At 47.3% G+C, this 24,828-nt stretch overlaps 28 non-coding genes across 28 annotated transcripts; all 28 read left to right on the top strand.

Moving 5' to 3' along the window:
- Window positions 1-1,030: 1,030 nt before the first annotated feature.
- Window positions 1,031-1,103, top strand: trnak-cuu (transfer RNA lysine (anticodon CUU)). Its single transcript has one exon. It is a non-coding gene; the product is annotated as a tRNA-Lys (tRNA).
- A 146-nt stretch (window positions 1,104-1,249) lies between these two features.
- trnan-guu (transfer RNA asparagine (anticodon GUU)) lies at window positions 1,250-1,323 on the top strand. The gene has a single exon. It is a non-coding gene; the product is annotated as a tRNA-Asn (tRNA).
- An 842-nt stretch (window positions 1,324-2,165) lies between these two features.
- On the top strand, window positions 2,166-2,238 carry trnak-cuu (transfer RNA lysine (anticodon CUU)). Its single transcript has one exon. It is a non-coding gene; the product is annotated as a tRNA-Lys (tRNA).
- Window positions 2,239-2,384: 146 nt separating this feature from the next.
- Window positions 2,385-2,458, top strand: trnan-guu (transfer RNA asparagine (anticodon GUU)). Its single transcript has one exon. It is a non-coding gene; the product is annotated as a tRNA-Asn (tRNA).
- Window positions 2,459-3,509: 1,051 nt separating this feature from the next.
- On the top strand, window positions 3,510-3,582 carry trnak-cuu (transfer RNA lysine (anticodon CUU)). The gene has a single exon. It is a non-coding gene; the product is annotated as a tRNA-Lys (tRNA).
- Window positions 3,583-3,728: 146 nt separating this feature from the next.
- trnan-guu (transfer RNA asparagine (anticodon GUU)) lies at window positions 3,729-3,802 on the top strand. Its single transcript has one exon. It is a non-coding gene; the product is annotated as a tRNA-Asn (tRNA).
- Window positions 3,803-4,854: 1,052 nt separating this feature from the next.
- On the top strand, window positions 4,855-4,927 carry trnak-cuu (transfer RNA lysine (anticodon CUU)). Its single transcript has one exon. It is a non-coding gene; the product is annotated as a tRNA-Lys (tRNA).
- Window positions 4,928-5,073: 146 nt separating this feature from the next.
- Window positions 5,074-5,147, top strand: trnan-guu (transfer RNA asparagine (anticodon GUU)). Its single transcript has one exon. It is a non-coding gene; the product is annotated as a tRNA-Asn (tRNA).
- A 1,051-nt stretch (window positions 5,148-6,198) lies between these two features.
- trnak-cuu (transfer RNA lysine (anticodon CUU)) lies at window positions 6,199-6,271 on the top strand. Its single transcript has one exon. It is a non-coding gene; the product is annotated as a tRNA-Lys (tRNA).
- Window positions 6,272-8,827: 2,556 nt separating this feature from the next.
- On the top strand, window positions 8,828-8,900 carry trnak-cuu (transfer RNA lysine (anticodon CUU)). Its single transcript has one exon. It is a non-coding gene; the product is annotated as a tRNA-Lys (tRNA).
- A 1,166-nt stretch (window positions 8,901-10,066) lies between these two features.
- trnak-cuu (transfer RNA lysine (anticodon CUU)) lies at window positions 10,067-10,139 on the top strand. The gene has a single exon. It is a non-coding gene; the product is annotated as a tRNA-Lys (tRNA).
- A 146-nt stretch (window positions 10,140-10,285) lies between these two features.
- trnan-guu (transfer RNA asparagine (anticodon GUU)) lies at window positions 10,286-10,359 on the top strand. The gene has a single exon. It is a non-coding gene; the product is annotated as a tRNA-Asn (tRNA).
- Window positions 10,360-11,411: 1,052 nt separating this feature from the next.
- Window positions 11,412-11,484, top strand: trnak-cuu (transfer RNA lysine (anticodon CUU)). Its single transcript has one exon. It is a non-coding gene; the product is annotated as a tRNA-Lys (tRNA).
- A 147-nt stretch (window positions 11,485-11,631) lies between these two features.
- trnan-guu (transfer RNA asparagine (anticodon GUU)) lies at window positions 11,632-11,705 on the top strand. Its single transcript has one exon. It is a non-coding gene; the product is annotated as a tRNA-Asn (tRNA).
- A 1,270-nt stretch (window positions 11,706-12,975) lies between these two features.
- trnan-guu (transfer RNA asparagine (anticodon GUU)) lies at window positions 12,976-13,049 on the top strand. Its single transcript has one exon. It is a non-coding gene; the product is annotated as a tRNA-Asn (tRNA).
- An 842-nt stretch (window positions 13,050-13,891) lies between these two features.
- On the top strand, window positions 13,892-13,964 carry trnak-cuu (transfer RNA lysine (anticodon CUU)). The gene has a single exon. It is a non-coding gene; the product is annotated as a tRNA-Lys (tRNA).
- A 147-nt stretch (window positions 13,965-14,111) lies between these two features.
- On the top strand, window positions 14,112-14,185 carry trnan-guu (transfer RNA asparagine (anticodon GUU)). The gene has a single exon. It is a non-coding gene; the product is annotated as a tRNA-Asn (tRNA).
- A 1,270-nt stretch (window positions 14,186-15,455) lies between these two features.
- Window positions 15,456-15,529, top strand: trnan-guu (transfer RNA asparagine (anticodon GUU)). Its single transcript has one exon. It is a non-coding gene; the product is annotated as a tRNA-Asn (tRNA).
- An 842-nt stretch (window positions 15,530-16,371) lies between these two features.
- Window positions 16,372-16,444, top strand: trnak-cuu (transfer RNA lysine (anticodon CUU)). The gene has a single exon. It is a non-coding gene; the product is annotated as a tRNA-Lys (tRNA).
- A 146-nt stretch (window positions 16,445-16,590) lies between these two features.
- Window positions 16,591-16,664, top strand: trnan-guu (transfer RNA asparagine (anticodon GUU)). Its single transcript has one exon. It is a non-coding gene; the product is annotated as a tRNA-Asn (tRNA).
- Window positions 16,665-17,715: 1,051 nt separating this feature from the next.
- On the top strand, window positions 17,716-17,788 carry trnak-cuu (transfer RNA lysine (anticodon CUU)). Its single transcript has one exon. It is a non-coding gene; the product is annotated as a tRNA-Lys (tRNA).
- A 146-nt stretch (window positions 17,789-17,934) lies between these two features.
- Window positions 17,935-18,008, top strand: trnan-guu (transfer RNA asparagine (anticodon GUU)). The gene has a single exon. It is a non-coding gene; the product is annotated as a tRNA-Asn (tRNA).
- A 1,052-nt stretch (window positions 18,009-19,060) lies between these two features.
- Window positions 19,061-19,133, top strand: trnak-cuu (transfer RNA lysine (anticodon CUU)). Its single transcript has one exon. It is a non-coding gene; the product is annotated as a tRNA-Lys (tRNA).
- A 146-nt stretch (window positions 19,134-19,279) lies between these two features.
- trnan-guu (transfer RNA asparagine (anticodon GUU)) lies at window positions 19,280-19,353 on the top strand. Its single transcript has one exon. It is a non-coding gene; the product is annotated as a tRNA-Asn (tRNA).
- A 1,051-nt stretch (window positions 19,354-20,404) lies between these two features.
- trnak-cuu (transfer RNA lysine (anticodon CUU)) lies at window positions 20,405-20,477 on the top strand. The gene has a single exon. It is a non-coding gene; the product is annotated as a tRNA-Lys (tRNA).
- Window positions 20,478-23,452: 2,975 nt separating this feature from the next.
- Window positions 23,453-23,525, top strand: trnak-cuu (transfer RNA lysine (anticodon CUU)). The gene has a single exon. It is a non-coding gene; the product is annotated as a tRNA-Lys (tRNA).
- A 146-nt stretch (window positions 23,526-23,671) lies between these two features.
- On the top strand, window positions 23,672-23,745 carry trnan-guu (transfer RNA asparagine (anticodon GUU)). The gene has a single exon. It is a non-coding gene; the product is annotated as a tRNA-Asn (tRNA).
- An 842-nt stretch (window positions 23,746-24,587) lies between these two features.
- On the top strand, window positions 24,588-24,660 carry trnak-cuu (transfer RNA lysine (anticodon CUU)). The gene has a single exon. It is a non-coding gene; the product is annotated as a tRNA-Lys (tRNA).
- Window positions 24,661-24,828: the final 168 nt, after the last annotated feature.

Raw genomic sequence — 24,828 nt, forward strand, 5'->3', positions numbered from 1 at the left:
GTGGAGGAGGCCTGTGTTCCAAAGAGGTCCTGTTCAAAACTCCTTTCAAATCACCATCGAGCATCTGTGGTGTGTGGATATAATGGTGATGTTTTGTTCCAAGTGGAGGAGGAGGCCTGTGTTCCAAAGAGGTCCTGTTCAAAACTCCTTTCAAATCACCATCGAGCATCTGTGGTGTGAGGATATAATGGTAATGTTTTGTTCCAAGTGGAGGAGGAGGCCTGTGTTCCAAAGAGGTCCTGTTCAAAACTCCTTTCAAATCACCATCGAGCATCTGTGGTGTGTGGATATAATGGTGATGTTTTGTTCCAAGTGGAGGAGGAGGCCTGTGTTCCAAAGAGGTCCTGTTCAAACTCCTTTCAAATCACCATCGAGCATCTGTGGTGTGAGGATATAATGGTGATGTTTTGTTCCAAGTGGAGGAGGAGGCCTGTGTTCCATTGAGGTCCTGTTCAAAACTCCTTTCAAATCACCATCGAGCATCTGTGGTGTGTGGATGGAATGATCATGTTTTGTTCCAAGTGGTAGGGGAGGACTGTGTTCCATTGAGGTCCTGTTCAAAACTCCTTTTAAATCCCCATCGAGCATCTGTGGTGTGCGGATATAATGGTGATGTTTTGTTCCAAGTGGAGGAGGAGGCCTGTGTTCCAAAGAGGTCCTGTTTAAAACTCCTTTCAAATCCCCATCGAGCATCTGTGGTGTGTGGATGGAATGATCATGTTTTGTTCCAAGTGTGGAGGAGGCCTGTGTTCCAAAGAGGTCCTGTTCAAAATTCCTTTTAAATCACCATCGAGGCCTCCTCGATGCCCTACTGTGTTCCAGTGAGGTCCTGTTCAAAACTCCTTTCAAATCACCACCTTTCAAATACCCATTTCCAACTTTCGACTGTGATCGAATGGGGGTTTTGGTCATAAAAGAAGGCCACCAGTAACTTGTAACCTATCAGGCTCTCAGACATGAGGCCAATCGATTCGCAAAATATGAGGCTCCGTTAAAATCTGCAACCAGCCCGAAGCAAAGCCTTGCACCCGCCCGGCTAGCTCAGTCGGTAGAGCATGAGACTCTTAATCTCAGGGTCGTGGGTTCGAGCCCCACGTTGGGCGTATCTATTAGCTATCTCTCTTCCCAACAGGTGCTCTTGGTTTTCAGTGCGCTGTACACATTACGCTAGTGGAAAACTAGTTTGTCTTTGCCGGAAACGTCCAATTGTGCTTTTTTATAACCTGACCCAGTGGCTGACTTGCCGCCGGTCTCTGTGGCGCAATTGGTTAGCGCGTTCGGCTGTTAACCGAAAGGATGGTGGTTCGAGCCCACCCAGGGACGATGGATCTTTTGTTCCAAGGGGTGGAGGAGGCCTGTGTTCCATTGAGGTCCTGTTCAAAACTCCTTTCAAATCACCATCGAGCATCTGTGGTGTGTGGATGGAATGATCATGTTTTGTTCCAAGTGGTATAGGAGGACTGTGTTCCATTGAGGTCCTGTTCAAAACTCCTTTCAAATCACCATCGAGCATCTGTGGTGTGTGGATATAATGGTGATGTTTTGTTGCAAGTGGAGGAGGAGGCCTGTGTTCCAAAGAGGTCCTGTTTAAAACTCCTTTCAAATCACCATCGAGCATCTGTGGTGTGAGGATATAATGGTGATGTTTTGTTCCAAGTGGAGGAGGAGGCCTGTGTTCCATTGAGGTCCTGTTCAAAACTCCTTTCAAATCACCATTGAGAATCTGTGGTGTGTGGATGGAATGATCATGTTTTGTTCCAAGTGGTAGAGGAGGACTGTGTTCCATTGAGGTCCTGTTCAAAACTCCTTTTAAATCCCCATCGAGCATCTGTGGTGTGTGGATGGAATGATCATGTTTTGTTCCAAGTGTGGAGGAGGCCTGTGTTCCAAAGAGGTCCTGTTCAAAATTCCTTTTAAATCACCATCGAGGCCTCCTCGATGCCCTACTGTGTTCCAGTGAGGTCCTGTTCAAAACTCCTTTCAAATCACCACCTTTCAAATACCCATTTCCAACTTTTGACTGTGATCGAATGGGGGTTTTGGTCATAAAAGGAGGCCACCAGTAACTTGTAACCTATCAAGCTCTCAGACATGAGGCCAATCGATTCGCAAAATATGAGGCTCCATTAAAATCTGCGACCAGCCCGAAGCAAAGCCCTGCACCCGCCCGGCTAGCTCAGTCGGTAGAGCATGAGACTCTTAATCTCAGGGTCGTGGGTTCGAGCCCCACGTTGGGCGTATCTATTAGCTATCTCTCTTCCCAACAGGTGGTCTCGGTTTTCAGCGCGCTGTACACATTACGCTAGTGGAAAACTTGTTTGTCTTTGCCGGAAACGTCCAATTGTGCTTTTTTATAACGTGACCCAGTGGCTGACTTGCCGCCGGTCTCTGTGGCGCAATTGGTTAGCGCGTTCGGCTGTTAACCGAAAGGATGGTGGTTCGAGCCCACCCAGGGACGATGGATGTTTTGTTCCAAGGGGTGGACGAGGCCTGTGTTCCAAAGAGGTCCTGTTCAAAACTCCTTTCAAATCACCATCGAGCATCTGTGGTGTGTGGATATAATGGTGATGTTTTGTTCCAAGTGGAGGAGGAGGCCTGTGTTCCAAAGAGGTCCTGTTCAAAACTCCTTTCAAATCACCATCGAGCATCTGTGGTGTGAGGATATAATGGTAATGTTTTGTTCCAAGTGGAGGAGGAGGCCTGTGTTCCAAAGAGGTCCTGTTCAAAACTCCTTTCAAATCACCATCGAGCATCTGTGGTGTGTGGATATAATGGTGATGTTTTGTTCCAAGTGGAGGAGGAGGCCTGTGTTCCAAAGAGGTCCTGTTCAAACTCCTTTCAAATCACCATCGAGCATCTGTGGTGTGAGGATATAATGGTGATGTTTTGTTCCAAGTGGAGGAGGAGGCCTGTGTTCCATTGAGGTCCTGTTCAAAACTCCTTTCAAATCACCATCGAGCATCTGTGGTGTGTGGATGGAATGATCATGTTTTGTTCCAAGTGGTAGAGGAGGACTGTGTTCCATTGAGGTCCTGTTCAAAACTCCTTTTAAATCCCCATCGAGCATCTGTGGTGTGCGGATATAATGGTGATGTTTTGTTCCAAGTGGAGGAGGAGGCCTGTGTTCCAAAGAGGTCCTGTTTAAAACTCCTTTCAAATCCCCATCGAGCATCTGTGGTGTGTGGATGGAATGATCATGTTTTGTTCCAAGTGTGGAGGAGGCCTGTGTTCCAAAGAGGTCCTGTTCAAAATTCCTTTTAAATCACCATCGAGGCCTCCTCGATGCCCTACTGTGTTCCAGTGAGGTCCTGTTCAAAACTCCTTTCAAATCACCACCTTTCAAATACCCATTTCCAACTTTCGACTGTGATCGAATGGGGGTTTTGGTCATAAAAGAAGGCCACCAGTAACTTGTAACCTATCAGGCTCTCAGACATGAGGCCAATCGATTCGCAAAATATGAGGCTCCGTTAAAATCTGCGACCAGCCCGAAGCAAAGCCTTGCACCCGCCCGGCTAGCTCAGTCGGTAGAGCATGAGACTCTTAATCTCAGGGTCGTGGGTTCGAGCCCCACGTTGGGCGTATCTATTAGCTATCTCTCTTCCCAACAGGTGCTCTCGGTTTTCAGCGCGCTGTACACATTACGCTAGTGGAAAACTAGTTTGTCTTTGCCGGAAACGTCCAATTGTGCTTTTTTATAACCTGACCCAGTGGCTGACTTGCCGCCGGTCTCTGTGGCGCAATTGGTTAGCGCGTTCGGCTGTTAACCGAAAGGATGGTGGTTCGAGCCCACCCAGGGACGATGGATCTTTTGTTCCAAGGGGTGGAGGAGGCCTGTGTTCCAAAGAGGTCCTGTTCAAAACTCCTTTCAAATCACCATCGAGCATCTGTGGTGTGTGGATGGAATGATCATGTTTTGTTCCAAGTGGTATAGGAGGACTGTGTTCCATTGAGGTCCTGTTCAAAACTCCTTTCAAATCACCATCGAGCATCTGTGGTGTGTGGGTATAATGGTGATGTTTTGTTGCAAGTGGAGGAGGAGGCCTGTGTTCCAAAGAGGTCCTGTTCAAAACTCCTTTCAAATCACCATCGAGCATCTGTGGTGTGAGGATATAATGGTGATGTTTTGTTCCAAGTGGAGGAGGAGGCCTGTGTTCCAAAGAGGTCCTGTTCAAAACTCCTTTCAAATCACCATCGAGCATCTGTGGTGTGTGGATATAATGGTGATGTTTTGTTCCAAGTGGAGGAGGAGGCCTGTGTTCCAAAGAGGTCCTGTTCAAAACTCCTTTCAAATCACCATCGAGCATCTGTGGTGTGAGGATATAATGGTGATGTTTTGTTCCAAGTGGAGGAGGAGGCCTGTGTTCCATTGAGGTCCTGTTCAAAACTCCTTTCAAATCACCATTGAGAATCTGTGGTGTGTGGATGGAATGATCATGTTTTGTTCCAAGTGGTAGAGGAGGACTGTGTTCCATTGAGGTCCTGTTCAAAACTCCTTTTAAATCCCCATCGAGCATCTGTGGTGTGTGGATGGAATGATCATGTTTTGTTCCAAGTGTGGAGGAGGCCTGTGTTCCAAAGAGGTCCTGTTCAAAATTCCTTTTAAATCACCATCGAGGCCTCCTCGATGCCCTACTGTGTTCCAGTGAGGTCCTGTTCAAAACTCCTTTCAAATCACCACCTTTCAAATACCCATTTCCAACTTTTGACTGTGATCGAATGGGGGTTTTGGTCATAAAAGGAGGCCACCAGTAACTTGTAACCTATCAAGCTCTCAGACATGAGGCCAATCGATTCGCAAAATATGAGGCTCCATTAAAATCTGCGACCAGCCCGAAGCAAAGCCCTGCACCCGCCCGGCTAGCTCAGTCGGTAGAGCATGAGACTCTTAATCTCAGGGTCGTGGGTTCGAGCCCCACGTTGGGCGTATCTATTAGCTATCTCTCTTCCCAACAGGTGGTCTCGGTTTTCAGCGCGCTGTACACATTACGCTAGTGGAAAACTTGTTTGTCTTTGCCGGAAACGTCCAATTGTGCTTTTTTATAACGTGACCCAGTGGCTGACTTGCCGCCGGTCTCTGTGGCGCAATTGGTTAGCGCGTTCGGCTGTTAACCGAAAGGATGGTGGTTCGAGCCCACCCAGGGACGATGGATGTTTTGTTCCAAGGGGTGGAGGAGGCCTGTGTTCCAAAGAGGTCCTGTTCAAAACTCCTTTCAAATCACCATCGAGCATCTGTGGTGTGTGGATATAATGGTGATGTTTTGTTCCAAGTGGAGGAGGAGGCCTGTGTTCCAAAGAGGTCCTGTTCAAAACTCCTTTCAAATCACCATCGAGCATCTGTGGTGTGAGGATATAATGGTAATGTTTTGTTCCAAGTGGAGGAGGAGGCCTGTGTTCCAAAGAGGTCCTGTTCAAAACTCCTTTCAAATCACCATCGAGCATCTGTGGTGTGTGGATATAATGGTGATGTTTTGTTCCAAGTGGAGGAGGAGGCCTGTGTTCCAAAGAGGTCCTGCTCAAACTCCTTTCAAATCACCATCGAGCATCTGTGGTGTGAGGATATAATGGTGATGTTTTGTTCCAAGTGGAGGAGGAGGCCTGTGTACCATTGAGGTCCTGTTCAAAACTCCTTTCAAATCACCATCGAGCATCTGTGGTGTGTGGATGGAATGATCATGTTTTGTTCCAAGTGGTAGAGGAGGACTGTGTTCCATTGAGGTCCTGTTCAAAACTCTTTTTAAATCCCCATCGAGCATCTGTGGTGTGCGGATATAATGGTGATGTTTTGTTCCAAGTGGAGGAGGAGGCCTGTGTTCCAAAGAGGTCCTGTTTAAAACTCCTTTCAAATCCCCATCGAGCATCTGTGGTGTGTGGATGGAATGATCATGTTTTGTTCCAAGTGTGGAGGAGGCCTGTGTTCCAAAGAGGTCCTGTTCAAAATTCCTTTTAAATCACCATCGAGGCCTCCTCGATGCCCTACTGTGTTCCAGTGAGGTCCTGTTCAAAACTCCTTTCAAATCACCACCTTTCAAATACCCATTTCCAACTTTCGACTGTGATCGAATGGGGGTTTTGGTCATAAAAGAAGGCCACCAGTAACTTGTAACCTATCAGGCTCTCAGACATGAGGCCAATCGATTCGCAAAATATGAGGCTCCGTTAAAATCTGCAACCAGCCCGAAGCAAAGCCTTGCACCCGCCCGGCTAGCTCAGTCGGTAGAGCATGAGACTCTTAATCTCAGGGTCGTGGGTTCGAGCCCCACGTTGGGCGTATCTATTAGCTATCTCTCTTCCCAACAGGTGCTCTCGGTTTTCAGCGCGCTGTACACATTACGCTAGTGGAAAACTAGTTTGTCTTTGCCGGAAACGTCCAATTGTGCTTTTTTACAACCTGACCCAGTGGCTGACTTGCCGCCGGTCTCTGTGGCGCAATTGGTTAGCGCGTTCAGCTGTTAACCGAAAGGATGGTGGTTCGAGCCCACCCAGGGACGATGGATCTTTTGTTCCAAGGGGTGGAGGAGGCCTGTGTTCCAAAGAGGTCCTGTTCAAAACTCCTTTCAAATCACCATCGAGCATCTGTGGTGTGAGGATATAATGGTAATGTTTTGTTCCAAGTGGAGGAGGAGGCCTGTGTTCCAAAGAGGTCCTGTTCAAAACTCCTTTAAAAATCACCATCGAGCATCTGTGGTGTGTGGATATAATGGTGATGTTTTGTTCCAAGTGGAGGAGGAGGCCTGTGTTCCAAGAGGTCCTGTTCAAAACTCCTTTCAAATCACCATCGAGCATCTGTGGTGTGAGGATATAATGGTGATGTTTTGTTCCAAGTGGAGGAGGATGCCTGTGTTCCATTGAGGTCCTGTTCAAAACTCCTTTCAAATCACCATCGAGCATCTGTGGTGTGTGGATGGAATGATCATGTTTTGTTCCAAGTGGTATAGGAGGACTGTGTTCCATTGAGGTCCTGTTCAAAACTCCTTTTAAATCCCCATCGAGCATCTGTGGTGTGTGGATGGAATGATCATGTTTTGTTCCAAGTGTGGAGGAGGCCTGTGTTCCAAAGAGGTCCTGTTCAAAATTCCTTTTAAATCACCATCGAGCATCTGTGGTGTGTGGATGGAATGATCATGTTTTGTTCCAAATGGTAGAGGAGACTGTGTTCCAAAGAGGTCCTGTTCAAAACTCCTTTCAAATCACCCTCGAGCATCTGTGGTGTGAGGATATAATGGTGATGTCCTCCATCCCTTGTTTTGTTCCAAGGGGTGGAGGAGGCCTGTGTTCCAAAGAGGTCCTGTTCAAAACTCCTTTCAAATCACCATCGAGCATCTGTGGTGTGTGGATATAATGGTGATGTTTTGTTCCAAGTGGAGAAGGAGGCCTGTGTTCCAAAGAGGTCCTGTTCAAAACTCCTTTCAAATCACCATCGAGCATCTGTGGTGTGAGGATATAATGGTGATGTTTTGTTCCAAGTGGAGGAGGAGGCCTGTGTTCCAAAGAGGTCCTGTTCAAAACTCCTTTCAAATCACCATCGAACATCTGTGGTGTGTGGATATAATGGTGATGTTTTGTTCCAAGTGGAGGAGGAGGCCTGTGTTCCAAAGAGGTCCTGTTCAAAACTCCTTTCAAATCACCATCGAGCATCTGTGGTGTGAGGATATAATGGTGATGTTTTGTTCCAAGTGGTAGAGGAGGACTGTGTTCCATTGAGGTCCTGTTCAAAACTCCTTTTAAATCCCCATCGAGCATCTGTGGTGTGTGGATGGAATGATCATGTTTTGTTCCAAGTGTGGAGGAGGCCTGTGTTCCAAAGAGGTCCTGTTCAAAATTCCTTTTAAATCACCATCGAGCATCTGTGGTGTGTGGATGGAATGATCATGTTTTGTTCCAAATGGTAGAGGAGACTGTGTTCCAAAGAGGTCCTGTTCAAAACTCCTTTCAAATCACCCTCGAGCATCTGTGGTGTGAGGATATAATGGTGATGTCCTCCATCCCTTGTTTTGTTCCAAGGGGTGGAGGAGGCCTGTGTTCCAAAGAGGTCCTGTTCAAAACTCCTTTCAAATCACCATCGAGCATCTGTGGTGTGTGGATATAATGGTGATGTTTTGTTCCAAGTGGAGAAGGAGGCCTGTGTTCCAAAGAGGTCCTGTTCAAAACTCCTTTCAAATCACCATCGAGCATCTGTGGTGTGAGGATATAATGGTGATGTTTTGTTCCAAGTGGAGGAGGAGGCCTGTGTTCCAAAGAGGTCCTGTTCAAAACTCCTTTCAAATCACCATCGAGCATCTGTGGTGTGTGGATATAATGGTGATGTTTTGTTCCAAGTGGAGGAGGAGGCCTGTGTTCCAAAGAGGTCCTGTTCAAAACTCCTTTCAAATCACCATCGAGCATCTGTGGTGTGAGGATATAATGGTGATGTTTTGTTCCAAGTGGTAGAGGAGGACTGTGTTCCATTGAGGTCCTGTTCAAAACTCCTTTTAAATCCCCATCGAGCATCTGTGGTGTGTGGATGGAATGATCATGTTTTGTTCCAAGTGTGGAGGAGGCCTGTGTTCCAAAGAGGTCCTGTTCAAAATTCCTTTTAAATCACCATCGAGGCCTCCTCGATGCCCTACTGTGTTCCAGTGAGGTCCTGTTCAAAACTCCTTTCAAATCACCACCTTTCAAATACCCATTTCCAACTTTCGACTGTGATCGAATGGGGGTTTTGGTCATAAAAGAAGGCCACCAGTAACTTGTAACCTATCAAGCTCTCAGACATGAGGCCAATCGATTCGCAAAATATGAGGCTCCATTAAAATCTGCGACCAGCCCGAAGCAAAGCCCTGCACCCGCCCGGCTAGCTCAGTCGGTAGAGCATGAGACTCTTAATCTCAGGGTCGTGGGTTCGAGCCCCACGTTGGGCGTATCTATTAGCTATCTCTCTTCCCAACAGGTGGTCTCGGTTTTCAGCGCGCTGTACACATTACGCTAGTGGAAAACTTGTTTGTCTTTGCCGGAAACGTCCAATTGTGCTTTTTTATAACGTGACCCATTGGCTGACTTGCCGCCGGTCTCTGTGGCGCAATTGGTTACCGCGTTCGGCTGTTAACCGAAAGGATGGTGGTTCGAGCGCACCCAGGGACGATGGATGTTTTGTTCCAAGGGGTGGAGGAGGCCTGTGTTCCAAAGAGGTCCTGTTCAAAACTCCTTTCAAATCACCATCGAGCATCTGTGGTGTGTGGATATAATGGTGATGTTTTGTTCCAAGTGGAGGAGGAGGCCTGTGTTCCAAAGAGGTCCTGTTCAAAACTCCTTTCAAATCACCATCGAGCATCTGTGGTGTGAGGATATAATGGTAATGTTTTGTTCCAAGTGGAGGAGGAGGCCTGTGTTCCAAAGAGGTCCTGTTCAAAACTCCTTTCAAATCACCATCGAGCATCTGTGGTGTGTGGATATAATGGTGATGTTTTGTTCCAAGTGGAGGAGGAGGCCTGTGTTCCAAAGAGGTCCTGTTCAAACTCCTTTCAAATCACCATCGAGCATCTGTGGTGTGAGGATATAATGGTGATGTTTTGTTCCAAGTGGAGGAGGAGGCCTGTGTTCCATTGAGGTCCTGTTCAAAACTCCTTTCAAATCACCATCGAGCATCTGTGGTGTGTGGATGGAATGATCATGTTTTGTTCCAAGTGGTAGAGGAGGACTGTGTTCCATTGAGGTCCTGTTCAAAACTCCTTTTAAATCCCCATCGAGCATCTGTGGTGTGTGGATGGAATGATCATGTTTTGTTCCAAGTGTGGAGGAGGCCTGTGTTCCAAAGAGGTCCTGATCAAAATTCCTTTTAAATCACCATCGAGGCCTCCTCGATGCCCTACTGTGTTCCAGTGAGGTCCTGTTCAAAACTCCTTTCAAATCACCACCTTTCAAATACCCATTTCCAACTTTCGACTGTGATCGAATGGGGGTTTTGGTCATAAAAGAAGGCCACCAGTAACTTGTAACCTATCAGGCTCTCAGACATGAGGCCAATCGATTCGCAAAATATGAGGCTCCGTTAAAATCTGCAACCAGCCCGAAGCAAAGCCTTGCACCCGCCCGGCTAGCTCAGTCGGTAGAGCATGAGACTCTTAATCTCAGGGTCGTGGGTTCGAGCCCCACGTTGGGCGTATCTATTAGCTATCTCTCTTCCCAACAGGTGCTCTCGGTTTTCAGCGCGCTGTACACATTACGCTAGTGGAAAACTAGTTTGTCTTTGCCGGAAACGTCCAATTGTGCTTTTTTATAACCTGACCCAGTGGCTGACTTGCCGCCGGTCTCTGTGGCGCAATTGGTTAGCGCGTTCGGCTGTTAACCGAAAGGATGGTGGTTCGAGCCCACCCAGGGACGATGGATCTTTTGTTCCAAGGGGTGGAGGAGGCCTGTGTTCCAAAGAGGTCCTGTTCAAAACTCCTTTCAAATCACCATCGAGCATCTGTGGTGTGTGGATATAATGGTGATGTTTTGTTCCAAGTGGAGGAGGAGGCCTGTGTTCCAAAGAGGTCCTGTTCAAAACTCCTTTCAAATCACCATCGAGCATCTGTGGTGTGTGGATATAATGGTGATGTTTTGTTCCAAGTGGAGGAGGAGGCCTGTGTTCCAAAGAGGTCCTGTTCAAAACTCCTTTCAAATCACCATCGAGCATCTGTGGTGTGAGGATATAATGGTGATGTTTTGTTCCAAGTGGAGGAGGAGGCCTGTGTTCCAAACAGGTCCTGTTCAAAACTCCTTTCAAATCACCATCGAGCATCTGTGGTGTGTGGATATAATGGTGATGTTTTGTTCCAAGTGGAGGAGGAGGCCTGTGTTCCAAAGAGGTCCTGTTCAAAACTCCTTTCAAATCACCATCGAGCATCTGTGGTGTGAGGATATAATGGTGATGTTTTGTTCCAAGTGGAGGAGGAGGCCTGTGTTCCATTGAGGTCCTGTTCAAAACTCCTTTCAAATCACCATTGAGAATCTGTGGTGTGTGGATGGAATGATCATGTTTTGTTCCAAGTGGTAGAGGAGGACTGTGTTCCATTGAGGTCCTGTTCAAAACTCCTTTTAAATCCCCATCGAGCATCTGTGGTGTGTGGATGGAATGATCATGTTTTGTTCCAAGTGTGGAGGAGGCCTGTGTTCCAAAGAGGTCCTGTTCAAAATTCCTTTTAAATCACCATCGAGGCCTCCTCGATGCCCTACTGTGTTCCAGTGAGGTCCTGTTCAAAACTCCTTTCAAATCACCACCTTTCAAATACCCATTTCCAACTTTTGACTGTGATCGAATGGGGGTTTTGGTCATAAAAGGAGGCCACCAGTAACTTGTAACCTATCAAGCTCTCAGACATGAGGCCAATCGATTCGCAAAATATGAGGCTCCATTAAAATCTGCGACCAGCCCGAAGCAAAGCCCTGCACCCGCCCGGCTAGCTCAGTCGGTAGAGCATGAGACTCTTAATCTCAGGGTCGTGGGTTCGAGCCCCACGTTGGGCGTATCTACTAGCTATCTCTCTTCCCAACAGGTGGTCTCGGTTTTCAGCGCGCTGTACACATTACGCTAGTGGAAAAACTTGTTTGTCTTTGCCGGAAACGTCCAATTGTGCTTTTTTATAACGTGACCCAGTGGCTGACTTGCCGCCGGTCTCTGTGGCGCAATTGGTTAGCGCGTTCGGCTGTTAACCGAAAGGATGGTGGTTCGAGCCCACCCAGGGACGATGGATGTTTTGTTCCAAGGGGTGGAGGAGGCCTGTGTTCCAAAGAGGTCCTGTTCAAAACTCCTTTCAAATCACCATCGAGCATCTGTGGTGTGTGGATATAATGGTGATGTTTTGTTCCAAGTGGAGGAGGAGGCCTGTGTTCCAAAGAGGTCCTGTTCAAAACTCCTTTCAAATCACCATCGAGCATCTGTGGTGTGAGGATATAATGGTAATGTTTTGTTCCAAGTGGAGGAGGAGGCCTGTGTTCCAAAGAGGTCCTGTTCAAAACTCCTTTCAAATCACCATCGAGCATCTGTGGTGTGTGGATATAATGGTGATGTTTTGTTCCAAGTGGAGGAGGAGGCCTGTGTTCCAAAGAGGTCCTGTTCAAACTCCTTTCAAATCACCATCGAGCATCTGTGGTGTGAGGATATAATGGTGATGTTTTGTTCCAAGTGGAGGAGGAGGCCTGTGTTCCATTGAGGTCCTGTTCAAAACTCCTTTCAAATCACCATCGAGCATCTGTGGTGTGTGGATGGAATGATCATGTTTTGTTCCAAGTGGTAGGGGAGGACTGTGTTCCATTGAGGTCCTGTTCAAAACTCCTTTTAAATCCCCATCGAGCATCTGTGGTGTGCGGATATAATGGTGATGTTTTGTTCCAAGTGGAGGAGGAGGCCTGTGTTCCAAAGAGGTCCTGTTTAAAACTCCTTTCAAATCCCCATCGAGCATCTGTGGTGTGTGGATGGAATGATCATGTTTTGTTCCAAGTGTGGAGGAGGCCTGTGTTCCAAAGAGGTCCTGTTCAAAATTCCTTTTAAATCACCATCGAGGCCTCCTCGATGCCCTACTGTGTTCCAGTGAGGTCCTGTTCAAAACTCCTTTCAAATCACCACCTTTCAAATACCCATTTCCAACTTTCGACTGTGATCGAATGGGGGTTTTGGTCATAAAAGAAGGCCACCAGTAACTTGTAACCTATCAGGCTCTCAGACATGAGGCCAATCGATTCGCAAAATATGAGGCTCCGTTAAAATCTGCAACCAGCCCGAAGCAAAGCCTTGCACCCGCCCGGCTAGCTCAGTCGGTAGAGCATGAGACTCTTAATCTCAGGTTCGTGGGTTCGAGCCCCACGTTGGGCGTATCTATTAGCTATCTCTCTTCCCAACAGGTGCTCTTGGTTTTCAGTGCGCTGTACACATTACGCTAGTGGAAAACTAGTTTGTCTTTGCCGGAAACGTCCAATTGTGCTTTTTTATAACCTGACCCAGTGGCTGACTTGCCGCCGGTCTCTGTGGCGCAATTGGTTAGCGCGTTCGGCTGTTAACCGAAAGGATGGTGGTTCGAGCCCACCCAGGGACGATGGATCTTTTGTTCCAAGGGGTGGAGTAGGCCTGTGTTCCATTGAGGTCCTGTTCAAAACTCCTTTCAAATCACCATCGAGCATCTGTGGTGTGTGGATGGAATGATCATGTTTTGTTCCAAGTGGTATAGGAGGACTGTGTTCCATTGAGGTCCTGTTCAAAACTCCTTTCAAATCACCATCGAGCATCTGTGGTGTGTGGATATAATGGTGATGTTTTGTTGCAAGTGGAGGAGGAGGCCTGTGTTCCAAAGAGGTCCTGTTTAAAACTCCTTTCAAATCACCATCGAGCATCTGTGGTGTGAGGATATAATGGTGATGTTTTGTTCCAAGTGGAGGAGGAGGCCTGTGTTCCATTGAGGTCCTGTTCAAAACTCCTTTCAAATCACCATTGAGAATCTGTGGTGTGTGGATGGAATGATCATGTTTTGTTCCAAGTGGTAGAGGAGGACTGTGTTCCATTGAGGTCCTGTTCAAAACTCCTTTTAAATCCCCATCGAGCATCTGTGGTGTGTGGATGGAATGATCATGTTTTGTTCCAAGTGTGGAGGAGGCCTGTGTTCCAAAGAGGTCCTGTTCAAAATTCCTTTTAAATCACCATCGAGGCCTCCTCGATGCCCTACTGTGTTCCAGTGAGGTCCTGTTCAAAACTCCTTTCAAATCACCACCTTTCAAATACCCATTTCCAACTTTTGACTGTGATCGAATGGGGGTTTTGGTCATAAAAGGAGGCCACCAGTAACTTGTAACCTATCAAGCTCTCAGACATGAGGCCAATCGATTCGCAAAATATGAGGCTCCATTAAAATCTGCGACCAGCCCGAAGCAAAGCCCTGCACCCGCCCGGCTAGCTCAGTCGGTAGAGCATGAGACTCTTAATCTCAGGGTCGTGGGTTCGAGCCCCACGTTGGGCGTATCTACTAGCTATCTCTCTTCCCGACAGGTGGTCTCGGTTTTCAGCGCGCTGTACACATTACGCTAGTGGAAAAACTTGTTTGTCTTTGCCGGAAACGTCCAATTGTGCTTTTTTATAACGTGACCCAGTGGCTGACTTGCCGCCGGTCTCTGTGGCGCAATTGGTTAGCGCGTTCGGCTGTTAACCGAAAGGATGGTGGTTCGAGCCCACCCAGGGACGATGGATGTTTTGTTCCAAGGGGTGGAGGAGGCCTGTGTTCCAAAGAGGTCCTGTTCAAAACTCCTTTCAAATCACCATCGAGCATCTGTGGTGTGTGGATATAATGGTGATGTTTTGTTCCAAGTGGAGGAGGAGGCCTGTGTTCCAAAGAGGTCCTGTTCAAAACTCCTTTCAAATCACCATCGAGCATCTGTGGTGTGAGGATATAATGGTAATGTTTTGTTCCAAGTGGAGGAGGAGGCCTGTGTTCCAAAGAGGTCCTGTTCAAAACTCCTTTCAAATCACCATCGAGCATCTGTGGTGTGTGGATATAATGGTGATGTTTTGTTCCAAGTGGAGGAGGAGGCCTGTGTTCCAAAGAGGTCCTGTTCAAACTCCTTTCAAATCACCATCGAGCATCTGTGGTGTGAGGATATAATGGTGATGTTTTGTTCCAAGTGGAGGAGGAGGCCTGTGTTCCATTGAGGTCCTGTTCAAAACTCCTTTCAAATCACCATCGAGCATCTGTGGTGTGTGGATGGAATGATCATGTTTTGTTCCAAGTGGTAGGGGAGGACTGTGTTCCATTGAGGTCCTGTTCAAAACTCCTTTTAAATCCCCATCGAGCATCTGTGGTGTGCGGATATAATGGTGATGTTTTGTTCCAAGTGGAGGAGGAGGCCTGTGTTCCAAAGAGGTCCTGTTTAAAACTCCTTTCAAATCCCCATCGAGCATCTGTGGTGTGTGGATGGAATGATCATGTTTTGTTCCAAGTGTGGAGGAGGCCTGTGTTCCAAAGAGGTCCTGTTCAAAATTCCTTTTAAATCACCATCGAGGCCTCCTCGATGCCCTACTGTGTTCCAGTGAGGTCCTGTTCAAAACTCCTTTCAAATCACCACCTTTCAAATACCCATTTCCAACTTTCGACTGTGATCGAATGGGGGTTTTGGTCATAAAAGAAGGCCACCAGTAACTTGTAACCTATCAGGCTCTCAGACATGAGGCCAATCGATTCGCAAAATATGAGGCTCCGTTAAAATCTGCAACCAGCCCGAAGCAAAGCCTTGCACCCGCCCGGCTAGCTCAGTCGGTAGAGCATGAGACTCTTAATCTCAGGTTCGTGGGTTCGAGCCCCACGTTGGGCGTATCTATTAGCTATCTCTCTTCCCAACAGGTGCTCTTGGTTTTCAGTGCGCTGTACACATTACGCTAGTGGAAAACTAGTTTGTCTTTGCCGGAAACGTCCAATTGTGCTTTTTTATAACCTGACCCAGTGGCTGACTTGCCGCCGGTCTCTGTGGCGCAATTGGTTAGCGCGTTCGGCTGTTAACCGAAAGGATGGTGGTTCGAGCCCACCCAGGGACGATGGATCTTTTGTTCCAAGGGGTGGAGTAGGCCTGTGTTCCATTGAGGTCCTGTTCAAAACTCCTTTCAAATCACCATCGAGCATCTGTGGTGTGTGGATGGAATGATCATGTTTTGTTCCAAGTGGTATAGGAGGACTGTGTTCCATTGAGGTCCTGTTCAAAACTCCTTTCAAATCACCATCGAGCATCTGTGGTGTGTGGATATAATGGTGATGTTTTGTTGCAAGTGGAGGAGGAGGCCTGTGTTCCAAAGAGGTCCTGTTTAAAACTCCTTTCAAATCACCATCGAGCATCTGTGGTGTGAGGATATAATGGTGATGTTTTGTTCCAAGTGGAGGAGGAGGCCTGTGTTCCATTGAGGTCCTGTTCAAAACTCCTTTCAAATCACCATTGAGAATCTGTGGTGTGTGGATGGAATGATCATGTTTTGTTCCAAGTGGTAGAGGAGGACTGTGTTCCATTGAGGTCCTGTTCAAAACTCCTTTTAAATCCCCATCGAGCATCTGTGGTGTGTGGATGGAATGATCATGTTTTGTTCCAAGTGTGGAGGAGGCCTGTGTTCCAAAGAGGTCCTGTTCAAAATTCCTTTTAAATCACCATCGAGGCCTCCTCGATGCCCTACTGTGTTCCAGTGAGGTCCTGTTCAAAACTCCTTTCAAATCACCACCTTTCAAATACCCATTTCCAACTTTTGACTGTGATCGAATGGGGGTTTTGGTCATAAAAGGAGGCCACCAGTAACTTGTAACCTATCAAGCTCTCAGACATGAGGCCAATCGATTCGCAAAATATGAGGCTCCATTAAAATCTGCGACCAGCCCGAAGCAAAGCCCTGCACCCGCCCGGCTAGCTCAGTCGGTAGAGCATGAGACTCTTAATCTCAGGGTCGTGGGTTCGAGCCCCACGTTGGGCGTATCTATTAGCTATCTCTCTTCCCAACAGGTGGTCTCGGTTTTCAGCGCGCTGTACACATTACGCTAGTGGAAAACTTGTTTGTCTTTGCCGGAAACGTCCAATTGTGCTTTTTTATAACGTGACCCAGTGGCTGACTTGCCGCCGGTCTCTGTGGCGCAATTGGTTAGCGCGTTCGGCTGTTAACCGAAAGGATGGTGGTTCGAGCCCACCCAGGGACGATGGATGTTTTGTTCCAAGGGGTGGACGAGGCCTGTGTTCCAAAGAGGTCCTGTTCAAAACTCCTTTCAAATCACCATCGAGCATCTGTGGTGTGTGGATATAATGGTGATGTTTTGTTCCAAGTGGAGGAGGAGGCCTGTGTTCCAAAGAGGTCCTGTTCAAAACTCCTTTCAAATCACCATCGAGCATCTGTGGTGTGAGGATATAATGGTAATGTTTTGTTCCAAGTGGAGGAGGAGGCCTGTGTTCCAAAGAGGTCCTGTTCAAAACTCCTTTCAAATCACCATCGAGCATCTGTGGTGTGTGGATATAATGGTGATGTTTTGTTCCAAGTGGAGGAGGAGGCCTGTGTTCCAAAGAGGTCCTGTTCAAACTCCTTTCAAATCACCATCGAGCATCTGTGGTGTGAGGATATAATGGTGATGTTTTGTTCCAAGTGGAGGAGGAGGCCTGTGTTCCATTGAGGTCCTGTTCAAAACTCCTTTCAAATCACCATCGAGCATCTGTGGTGTGTGGATGGAATGATCATGTTTTGTTCCAAGTGGTAGAGGAGGACTGTGTTCCATTGAGGTCCTGTTCAAAACTCCTTTTAAATCCCCATCGAGCATCTGTGGTGTGCGGATATAATGGTGATGTTTTGTTCCAAGTGGAGGAGGAGGCCTGTGTTCCAAAGAGGTCCTGTTTAAAACTCCTTTCAAATCCCCATCGAGCATCTGTGGTGTGTGGATGGAATGATCATGTTTTGTTCCAAGTGTGGAGGAGGCCTGTGTTCCAAAGAGGTCCTGTTCAAAATTCCTTTTAAATCACCATCGAGGCCTCCTCGATGCCCTACTGTGTTCCAGTGAGGTCCTGTTCAAAACTCCTTTCAAATCACCACCTTTCAAATACCCATTTCCAACTTTCGACTGTGATCGAATGGGGGTTTTGGTCATAAAAGAAGGCCACCAGTAACTTGTAACCTATCAGGCTCTCAGACATGAGGCCAATCGATTCGCAAAATATGAGGCTCCGTTAAAATCTGCAACCAGCCCGAAGCAAAGCCTTGCACCCGCCCGGCTAGCTCAGTCGGTAGAGCATGAGACTCTTAATCTCAGGGTCGTGGGTTCGAGCCCCACGTTGGGCGTATCTATTAGCTATCTCTCTTCCCAACAGGTGCTCTCGGTTTTCAGCGCGCTGTACACATTACGCTAGTGGAAAACTAGTTTGTCTTTGCCGGAAACGTCCAATTGTGCTTTTTTATAACCTGACCCAGTGGCTGACTTGCCGCCGGTCTCTGTGGCGCAATTGGTTAGCGCGTTCGGCTGTTAACCGAAAGGATGGTGGTTCGAGCCCACCCAGGGACGATGGATCTTTTGTTCCAAGGGGTGGAGGAGGCCTGTGTTCCAAAGAGGTCCTGTTCAAAACTCCTTTCAAATCACCATCGAGCATCTGTGGTGTGTGGATGGAATGATCATGTTTTGTTCCAAGTGGTATAGGAGGACTGTGTTCCATTGAGGTCCTGTTCAAAACTCCTTTCAAATCACCATCGAGCATCTGTGGTGTGTGGGTATAATGGTGATGTTTTGTTGCAAGTGGAGGAGGAGGCCTGTGTTCCAAAGAGGTCCTGTTCAAAACTCCTTTCAAATCACCATCGAGCATCTGTGGTGTGAGGATATAATGGTGATGTTTTGTTCCAAGTGGAGGAGGAGGCCTGTGTTCCAAAGAGGTCCTGTTCAAAACTCCTTTCAAATCACCATCGAGCATCTGTGGTGTGTGGATATAATGGTGATGTTTTGTTCCAAGTGGAGGAGGAGGCCTGTGTTCCAAAGAGGTCCTGTTCAAAACTCCTTTCAAATCACCATCGAGCATCTGTGGTGTGAGGATATAATGGTGATGTTTTGTTCCAAGTGGAGGAGGAGGCCTGTGTTCCATTGAGGTCCTGTTCAAAACTCCTTTCAAATCACCATTGAGAATCTGTGGTGTGTGGATGGAATGATCATGTTTTGTTCCAAGTGGTAGAGGAGGACTGTGTTCCATTGAGGTCCTGTTCAAAACTCCTTTTAAATCCCCATCGAGCATCTGTGGTGTGTGGATGGAATGATCATGTTTTGTTCCAAGTGTGGAGGAGGCCTGTGTTCCAAAGAGGTCCTGTTCAAAATTCCTTTTAAATCACCATCGAGGCCTCCTCGATGCCCTACTGTGTTCCAGTGAGGTCCTGTTCAAAACTCCTTTCAAATCACCACCTTTCAAATACCCATTTCCAACTTTTGACTGTGATCGAATGGGGGTTTTGGTCATAAAAGGAGGCCACCAGTAACTTGTAACCTATCAAGCTCTCAGACATGAGGCCAATCGATTCGCAAAATATGAGGCTCCATTAAAATCTGCGACCAGCCCGAAGCAAAGCCCTGCACCCGCCCGGCTAGCTCAGTCGGTAGAGCATGAGACTCTTAATCTCAGGGTCGTGGGTTCGAGCCCCACGTTGGGCGTATCTATTAGCTATCTCTCTTCCCAACAGGTGGTCTCGGTTTTCAGCGCGCTGTACACATTACGCTAGTGGAAAACTTGTTTGTCTTTGCCGGAAACGTCCAATTGTGCTTTTTTATAACGTGACCCAGTGGCTGACTTGCCGCCGGTCTCTGTGGCGCAATTGGTTAGCGCGTTCGGCTGTTAACCGAAAGGATGGTGGTTCGAGCCCACCCAGGGACGATGGATGTTTTGTTCCAAGGGGTGGAGGAGGCCTGTGTTCCAAAGAGGTCCTGTTCAAAACTCCTTTCAAATCACCATCGAGCATCTGTGGTGTGTGGATATAATGGTGATGTTTTGTTCCAAGTGGAGGAGGAGGCCTGTGTTCCAAAGAGGTCCTGTTCAAAACTCCTTTCAAATCACCATCGAGCATCTGTGGTGTGAGGATATAATGGTAATGTTTTGTTCCAAGTGGAGGAGGAGGCCTGTGTTCCAAAGAGGTCCTGTTCAAAACTCCTTTCAAATCACCATCGAGCATCTGTGGTGTGTGGATATAATGGTGATGTTTTGTTCCAAGTGGAGGAGGAGGCCTGTGTTCCAAAGAGGTCCTGCTCAAACTCCTTTCAAATCACCATCGAGCATCTGTGGTGTGAGGATATAATGGTGATGTTTTGTTCCAAGTGGAGGAGGAGGCCTGTGTACCATTGAGGTCCTGTTCAAAACTCCTTTCAAATCACCATCGAGCATCTGTGGTGTGTGGATGGAATGATCATGTTTTGTTCCAAGTGGTAGAGGAGGACTGTGTTCCATTGAGGTCCTGTTCAAAACTCTTTTTAAATCCCCATCGAGCATCTGTGGTGTGCGGATATAATGGTGATGTTTTGTTCCAAGTGGAGGAGGAGGCCTGTGTTCCAAAGAGGTCCTGTTTAAAACTCCTTTCAAATCCCCATCGAGCATCTGTGGTGTGTGGATGGAATGATCATGTTTTGTTCCAAGTGTGGAGGAGGCCTGTGTTCCAAAGAGGTCCTGTTCAAAATTCCTTTTAAATCACCATCGAGGCCTCCTCGATGCCCTACTGTGTTCCAGTGAGGTCCTGTTCAAAACTCCTTTCAAATCACCACCTTTCAAATACCCATTTCCAACTTTCGACTGTGATCGAATGGGGGTTTTGGTCATAAAAGAAGGCCACCAGTAACTTGTAACCTATCAGGCTCTCAGACATGAGGCCAATCGATTCGCAAAATATGAGGCTCCGTTAAAATCTGCAACCAGCCCGAAGCAAAGCCTTGCACCCGCCCGGCTAGCTCAGTCGGTAGAGCATGAGACTCTTAATCTCAGGGTCGTGGGTTCGAGCCCCACGTTGGGCGTATCTATTAGCTATCTCTCTTCCCAACAGGTGCTCTCGGTTTTCAGCGCGCTGTACACATTACGCTAGTGGAAAACTAGTTTGTCTTTGCCGGAAACGTCCAATTGTGCTTTTTTACAACCTGACCCAGTGGCTGACTTGCCGCCGGTCTCTGTGGCGCAATTGGTTAGCGCGTTCAGCTGTTAACCGAAAGGATGGTGGTTCGAGCCCACCCAGGGACGATGGATCTTTTGTTCCAAGGGGTGGAGGAGGCCTGTGTTCCAAAGAGGTCCTGTTCAAAACTCCTTTCAAATCACCATCGAGCATCTGTGGTGTGAGGATATAATGGTAATGTTTTGTTCCAAGTGGAGGAGGAGGCCTGTGTTCCAAAGAGGTCCTGTTCAAAACTCCTTTAAAAATCACCATCGAGCATCTGTGGTGTGTGGATATAATGGTGATGTTTTGTTCCAAGTGGAGGAGGAGGCCTGTGTTCCAAGAGGTCCTGTTCAAAACTCCTTTCAAATCACCATCGAGCATCTGTGGTGTGAGGATATAATGGTGATGTTTTGTTCCAAGTGGAGGAGGATGCCTGTGTTCCATTGAGGTCCTGTTCAAAACTCCTTTCAAATCACCATCGAGCATCTGTGGTGTGTGGATGGAATGATCATGTTTTGTTCCAAGTGGTATAGGAGGACTGTGTTCCATTGAGGTCCTGTTCAAAACTCCTTTTAAATCCCCATCGAGCATCTGTGGTGTGTGGATGGAATGATCATGTTTTGTTCCAAGTGTGGAGGAGGCCTGTGTTCCAAAGAGGTCCTGTTCAAAATTCCTTTTAAATCACCATCGAGCATCTGTGGTGTGTGGATGGAATGATCATGTTTTGTTCCAAATGGTAGAGGAGACTGTGTTCCAAAGAGGTCCTGTTCAAAACTCCTTTCAAATCACCCTCGAGCATCTGTGGTGTGAGGATATAATGGTGATGTCCTCCATCCCTTGTTTTGTTCCAAGGGGTGGAGGAGGCCTGTGTTCCAAAGAGGTCCTGTTCAAAACTCCTTTCAAATCACCATCGAGCATCTGTGGTGTGTGGATATAATGGTGATGTTTTGTTCCAAGTGGAGAAGGAGGCCTGTGTTCCAAAGAGGTCCTGTTCAAAACTCCTTTCAAATCACCATCGAGCATCTGTGGTGTGAGGATATAATGGTGATGTTTTGTTCCAAGTGGAGGAGGAGGCCTGTGTTCCAAAGAGGTCCTGTTCAAAACTCCTTTCAAATCACCATCGAGCATCTGTGGTGTGTGGATATAATGGTGATGTTTTGTTCCAAGTGGAGGAGGAGGCCTGTGTTCCAAAGAGGTCCTGTTCAAAACTCCTTTCAAATCACCATCGAGCATCTGTGGTGTGAGGATATAATGGTGATGTTTTGTTCCAAGTGGTAGAGGAGGACTGTGTTCCATTGAGGTCCTGTTCAAAACTCCTTTTAAATCCCCATCGAGCATCTGTGGTGTGTGGATGGAATGATCATGTTTTGTTCCAAGTGTGGAGGAGGCCTGTGTTCCAAAGAGGTCCTGTTCAAAATTCCTTTTAAATCACCATCGAGCATCTGTGGTGTGTGGATGGAATGATCATGTTTTGTTCCCAATGGTAGAGGAGACTGTGTTCCAAAGAGGTCCTGTTCAAAACTCCTTTCAAATCACCCTCGAGCATCTGTGGTGTGAGGATATAATGGTGATGTCCTCCATCCCTTGTTTTGTTCCAAGGGGTGGAGGAGGCCTGTGTTCCAAAGAGGTCCTGTTCAAAACTCCTTTCAAATCACCATCGAGCATCTGTGGTGTGTGGATATAATGGTGATGTTTTGTTCCAAGTGGAGAAGGAGGCCTGTGTTCCAAAGAGGTCCTGTTCAAAACTCCTTTCAAATCACCATCGAGCATCTGTGGTGTGAGGATATAATGGTGATGTTTTGTTCCAAGTGGAGGAGGAGGCCTGTGTTCCAAAGAGGTCCTGTTCAAAACTCCTTTCAAATCACCATCGAGCATCTGTGGTGTGTGGATATAATGGTGATGTTTTGTTCCAAGTGGAGGAGGAGGCCTGTGTTCCAAAGAGGTCCTGTTCAAAACTCCTTTCAAATCACCATCGAGCATCTGTGGTGTGAGGATATAATGGTAATGTTTTGTTCCAAGTGGAGGAGGAGGCCTGTGTTCCAAAGAGGTCCTGTTCAAAACTCCTTTCAAATCACCATCGAGCATCTGTGGTGTGTGGATATAATGGTGATGTTTTGTTCCAAGTGGAGGAGGAGGCCTGTGTTCCAAAGAGGTCCTGTTCAAACTCCTTTCAAATCACCATCGAGCATCTGTGGTGTGAGGATATAATGGTGATGTTTTGTTCCAAGTGGAGGAGGAGGCCTGTGTTCCATTGAGGTCCTGTTCAAAACTCCTTTCAAATCACCATCGAGCATCTGTGGTGTGTGGATGGAATGATCATGTTTTGTTCCAAGTGGTAGGGGAGGACTGTGTTCCATTGAGGTCCTGTTCAAAACTCCTTTTAAATCCCCATCGAGCATCTGTGGTGTGCGGATATAATGGTGATGTTTTGTTCCAAGTGGAGGAGGAGGCCTGTGTTCCAAAGAGGTCCTGTTTAAAACTCCTTTCAAATCCCCATCGAGCATCTGTGGTGTGTGGATGGAATGATCATGTTTTGTTCCAAGTGTGGAGGAGGCCTGTGTTCCAAAGAGGTCCTGTTCAAAATTCCTTTTAAATCACCATCGAGGCCTCCTCGATGCCCTACTGTGTTCCAGTGAGGTCCTGTTCAAAACTCCTTTCAAATCACCACCTTTCAAATACCCATTTCCAACTTTCGACTGTGATCGAATGGGGGTTTTGGTCATAAAAGAAGGCCACCAGTAACTTGTAACCTATCAGGCTCTCAGACATGAGGCCAATCGATTCGCAAAATATGAGGCTCCGTTAAAATCTGCAACCAGCCCGAAGCAAAGCCTTGCACCCGCCCGGCTAGCTCAGTCGGTAGAGCATGAGACTCTTAATCTCAGGGTCGTGGGTTCGAGCCCCACGTTGGGCGTATCTATTAGCTATCTCTCTTCCCAACAGGTGCTCTTGGTTTTCAGTGCGCTGTACACATTACGCTAGTGGAAAACTAGTTTGTCTTTGCCGGAAACGTCCAATTGTGCTTTTTTATAACCTGACCCAGTGGCTGACTTGCCGCCGGTCTCTGTGGCGCAATTGGTTAGCGCGTTCGGCTGTTAACCGAAAGGATGGTGGTTCGAGCCCACCCAGGGACGATGGATCTTTTGTTCCAAGGGGTGGAGGAGGCCTGTGTTCCATTGAGGTCCTGTTCAAAACTCCTTTCAAATCACCATCGAGCATCTGTGGTGTGTGGATGGAATGATCATGTTTTGTTCCAAGTGGTATAGGAGGACTGTGTTCCATTGAGGTCCTGTTCAAAACTCCTTTCAAATCACCATCGAGCATCTGTGGTGTGTGGATATAATGGTGATGTTTTGTTGCAAGTGGAGGAGGAGGCCTGTGTTCCAAAGAGGTCCTGTTCAAAACTCCTTTCAAATCACCATCGAGCATCTGTGGTGTGAGGATATAATGGTGATGTTTTGTTCCAAGTGGAGGAGGAGGCCTGTGTTCCATTGAGGTCCTGTTCAAAACTCCTTTCAAATCACCATTGAGAATCTGTGGTGTGTGGATGGAATGATCATGTTTTGTTCCAAGTGGTAGAGGAGGACTGTGTTCCATTGAGGTCCTGTTCAAAACTCCTTTTAAATCCCCATCGAGCATCTGTGGTGTGTGGATGGAATGATCATGTTTTGTTCCAAGTGTGGAGGAGGCCTGTGTTCCAAAGAGGTCCTGTTCAAAATTCCTTTTAAATCACCATCGAGGCCTCCTCGATGCCCTACTGTGTTCCAGTGAGGTCCTGTTCAAAACTCCTTTCAAATCACCACCTTTCAAATACCCATTTCCAACTTTTGACTGTGATCAAATGGGGGTTTTGGTCATAAAAGGAGGCCACCAGTAACTTGTAACCTATCAAGCTCTCAGACATGAGGCCAATCGATTCGCAAAATATGAGGCTCCATTAAAATCTGCGACCAGCCCGAAGCAAAGCCCTGCACCCGCCCGGCTAGCTCAGTCGGTAGAGCATGAGACTCTTAATCTCAGGGTCGTGGGTTCGAGCCCCACGTTGGGCGTATCTATTAGCTATCTCTCTTCCCAACAGGTGGTCTCGGTTTTCAGCGCGCTGTACACATTACGCTAGTGGAAAACTTGTTTGTCTTTGCCGGAAACGTCCAATTGTGCTTTTTTATAACGTGACCCATTGGCTGACTTGCCGCCGGTCTCTGTGGCGCAATTGGTTA

Source organism: Rhinichthys klamathensis, unplaced genomic scaffold (assembly GCF_029890125.1).
Source record: "Rhinichthys klamathensis goyatoka isolate OS25496 unplaced genomic scaffold, OSU_Roscu_1.1 h1tg000001l_1, whole genome shotgun sequence".
In the NCBI taxonomy this organism is placed as follows: Eukaryota; Metazoa; Chordata; class Actinopteri; order Cypriniformes; family Leuciscidae; genus Rhinichthys; species Rhinichthys klamathensis.